Raw genomic sequence first — 4,716 nt, forward strand, 5'->3', positions numbered from 1 at the left:
TATATATACATATATATGTATATATACATATATATTGCTAAAAATAGCAATAGCACTCCCTTAGCCCCTTCATTGCTTTAGTTTTCTTCATAGCACATATTGCCTGATATACTGTTTATTTTATTATTTCTGTATGATTTTCCTCCCTCCACTAGAATATAAATGCCATGTGGGCAAAGATTTTGACTTCTTTCTCCTTCCCACCCTCTGCATCTATCCCCAGAGCCTAGAACATGTCTAGCTCAAAGCATGTGCTCAAAAAATATTTTTTAAACAAATGAAAAAGCTAGCCCTTAGTAAGTCTTGATTATATACTTTAACTCATTTAATTAATACAATACTATGAGTAATATAATTTCCATATTTTTAGGAAAATACATGAATTATTATTCATATAAAGAGTTAAAATGGGGCCAGCGTGGTGGCTCATGCCTGTAATCCCAGCATTTTGGGAGGCCGAGGCAAGTGGATCACTTGAGGTCAGGATTTCGAGACCAGCCTGACCAACATGGTGAAACCCCATCTCTACTAAAAATACAAAAATTTGCTGAGTATCATGGCTATAATCCCAGATACTTGGGAGGCTGAGGCAGGAGAATCGCTTGAGCCTGGGAGGCAGAGGTTGTAGTGAGCTGAGATTGCGCCAGTACACTCCAGCCTTGGTGACAGAGCTAGACTCTATCTCAAACAAACAAAAAGTTAAAATACTACTAGAGGCCAGATTATAGTCTTTAAATACCATTTCCTAGTAAAATGAACAAAGGCTTCCTAGAGAAATGGCTGATTCTAGATCTAGTGTGGGAAATACACAGAATGAGACTAGAACATCCTGTTATGCAGAAAGCAAAGAAGCTATCAAAGACTACTTGAGTTGTGTCAAAGATTTAAAAGACCAATTTAAAGGGACTCCCACTGTCCAAAGCTGGGGCAATAATGATTTTAAAAAGGATAACTGCAACAGATTGAAAACCTTAAAATGTTAAAATCCATTAGTTCATAATAGTACTGCCAAAACAAACAAACAAACAAAAAAAACCACTTGATTGGTCACCTTTGCAAGTTATTAGGGAACACCTTCTTCATTCTGGAAGTGGTAAATAAGAGAATCAAGACTCAGTTTCATCTCAGAGATACAAAGAGTAGAAAGCAGTATTGTTCCCACACTTACAGCATGAAAAAAGCTTAAAAAATGCAAATAGGCAACTTTTCTTGAACTTTCAGAGAACTGAGGTCACAGGGCAAATAACTAACCTGAAATCTAGTGTCAAAGACAAAATGCACAAGACAATTAAGGAGTGATTATATTTAGACTATTGTAATAGAAGAACACCTTGGATTCAAAGATCAGAGTATCTCAGCAATGTGCTTTCATCCTGGACTTTTTAAGGAGAAGTAGATAAGTTACAGCTGGGGTGATTTACAGATGGTATCATTTTGCAATTAGGGGAAGTCTCAGTCATGTTGCTGAACTAGAGATATTTATTTCTACGTCTACTAGGTTTCAGGGAAACAAACGGTTCTAAGTTTAACTACTCGTTCCTAAGGCTAGGGGTGAAAGGGAAAGGATCTATATCTGGCTTATCAACAGGTTCAAGCAAAAGGGGAAAAAAAAGATCTGTGTTTGACCTTGTCTCAGGTAAACACAAAAGTCTTATGCCAGTCATGACAAAGAGTGGACAGCAAGTTTTAGCTGAGTCATATTGGGAAGGGTGGTTCTTTGTGATGTCCTTTCCTGAAACACCAAATAATCGGAGAACTTCTTAACTATTGTTGTCTGCTGGGAGCACAAGACTCAGTAAATTTCAGCATTGGTCCTGGAGAAACAGGTGCCTACAGAGAGAAACAGGACCAGGACAGCTGCCTATGTGATGCAGAATACCAAACACCGTGTAAGTGCATAAGAAGGTTCATATATAAAGTTTTAAGGAATTCGTGAAGTCTGGATATGGGCTATAAGAGTGTTAATTTCTTGGGAGCCACAGAAACAGAAGTTTGCAAACTCTTACAGGTGTAATTTCCCTCAGGTGTTCAGCTTACTTTAGCTTTAGCTCCTGCTGAAACTTCACGGAGACCCATCACCCCTTTCAAATAAAAGCGTTCATCTTCAGAAGGAAGCACAATAAAAACTGTAGCCTTAAGAAGCTGGAAGCAATTCACTGCAGCTGGGCACAGAGAAAAGGAAAACATTTTCTATCCCTGAGAGAAAGGCAGGAACAGTACCAAGCCCAGCACAAGTCTGCAGGAGGGTAAGACCACACCCCCTTGAGACAGGTGCTCAGGGATTGTCCACGACTGAGGCTCAACCAGAAGATCAGAAAACATCTCCCTGCTTTGCACCAAGTGTTAAGAAAAAATAACAGTGGAATAAGATAGGAGAAGCACAAGAAGTGGATTTTCTTTGGAGAGCAGGGCAAAGGGAAGACCCAGTGCCAAGCCAGTATATCCAAAGCCAACGGGGGAGCAGACATTGAGAAAAACACTCCAGCAGATTATCCTACATCCTAAAACAAGGTAGGGCTCTCCATGAGTAAAGTCAGTTTTTCTTTAATCCTTATAAAGTCTATTTATTTTTTGCCTTCTATTCTGCTTCATCATATAGCAATTAGCTTTCTTGTTATTACTTGCCTCATGTGTGCATTTCCATCCCTTTACTTCCAACTTTCCTATGTCACTTTATTTCACATATGCTTCTTGTAAAACATCACTGTTTTTGATGTTTGTTGTGTTGCAATTTTATAATGGCCATTTTGAATCCCTTGATCAGAAATGTATCCTTGGAAGGTTTAGAGAGGATCATAACCTTGGCTAAAGCCACTTGCCCAGCGGCATGATGACCTGCTGCTACATTGCCTTTAACTTCCATACTATCTTTTTACCTGGGCTTCAATTTAATAACAGCCACCTCTCTAGGAAGTAGGAATGCAACTAAATGTCTCTTAACTTGCTGTCCACTTTTGATGGAAGTTCCAGGGAGGTGAGAGACCCTCTTTGTTTCCAAAGCATCCGAAATTCATGTACTACTCTAGAGTAACCCTGCTATCTGTATATAAGTCTATTCTCTGGTCTTTGGCTAATTGACAAACTCTAGTAGGTGCAATAATTTCGGCCACCTGGGATGACTTTTCCTCAGACAGAGGACTGTATTCTAAAGGAGAGCTTGGATTAGTGATGGAATGTCTTGCTTGATAACCTCCAGATTTCAGTTAGTAAGTAGCTAGTCAGGTAGGAGCAGGGCATAAAAGAGCTCCCTGCCACCCAACACATACTCCAGTAGTGTCAGGTGACCATCCAGTGATGGTCAGGTAGTGTTAACTGTCTCTCTAAGGAAATAATTGATCCCAGCTGGCACTAGGGAAAGACAGTCTCCTAATAGATAAAAAAATACCTGAAACTGGTGATTTGCAGCTTCCCAATAAGATCTAAGGAGTTGGGAGAAGTGATACAAGACCCGGAAGTATGCCAACATATGAAACCCCAAGTCAAAAAGGTCAAACTGTGCACTTGTCTTTCAAGTTGCCCACTTGGCTCTCTTCCAAGTGTACTTTCTTTCCTTTCGTTCCTGTTCTAAGGTTTTCAAATAAATGTTCTATCCTGCTTTGAAACTTTCCTTAAGCCTAGAAGTCAAATTCTTTCTTCTGAGGAGGCAAGAACTGAGGTTGCCGCACACCAGTACCTATTTGCCGCTATTAACATATTTTGGTGCCTTGTGACTCAGATACCTTCCACTACTAACATTTTGAGGTATGATCCATAACAAAGATTATGAGGTCGTGGTTCTCAATATGAGTCTCTGTTAAATCTGATTGTTGTACCGAGGGTTCCCTAATTAAGAAAAGATAATCCTGAGGTGCAGCTCCCCATCTTCTTGTAGGGCAGGAGAGTGACAGGGTTTAGGTTTTGTTGCAGTGAACAACCCATGTGAGAGGCAGGGAGTAATAGCATCTCGTAAGAGGTTAATCAGATGGCTGAAAAGTGCTGTTTGTCCTCAGTAATGTCTGTACTGTGTGAGGAACCCTGAGGTCAAGTAGGGAGCCAAAACCAGTTCAGTAGAAACATCACCAAGTTTGCAGTAGCAGCTGTGGTCCTCACACAAGGAGGATGAACCTTTGCCCCTGGGTCTACTGATGATGCAGTTAAAACCCAAAGGGCTTGTCCGAATAACTCATATGCAAATAGATGAAATGTTTTTTGTTTGTTGTTGTTGTTGTTGTTTTAGTTAGAGATACCTAGACAAGGAGGCAATTGAAAAACCTTTAGGTTCCAGAAGTCCTTCTCCCATTTGGACTTTCAGAGCAGAAGTCTGTTCCTGAGGATTTATTCGTAAAAAGGTTTTGCAATCTCAGAAAAATTTGGAACCCATTGTCTGCAATATCCACTTAAACCTACAGATCCTTTCTATTGTAGTTTGTAAGAGATCTAGGGCATGTTTGAATAGCCTTCAGTCTAACAGTTTTTCCCCTCTTGTGCCCTATTCCATAAACTATTCAGGAAAAATTGTAATTTATCTTTTGAAACTTTAAGTCCGTTTTCTATGACTGAGAGCAAGTAAATGGAATCTTTTTTATAGTCTTCCTTGTTCTCAAAAAGTATGAGATCAAATACATAGCATATTAGAACTGAATCACAAGATAAATTTAGATCTTTTTTATTTTTTAATTTTTTTATTAAACTTGAAATTCTGGGATGTATGTTGCAGAATGTACAGGTTTGTTACAT

This window comes from Hylobates moloch, unplaced genomic scaffold (assembly GCF_009828535.3).
Source record: "Hylobates moloch isolate HMO894 unplaced genomic scaffold, HMol_V3 SCAFFOLD_6, whole genome shotgun sequence".
Taxonomy (NCBI): Eukaryota; Metazoa; Chordata; class Mammalia; order Primates; family Hylobatidae; genus Hylobates; species Hylobates moloch.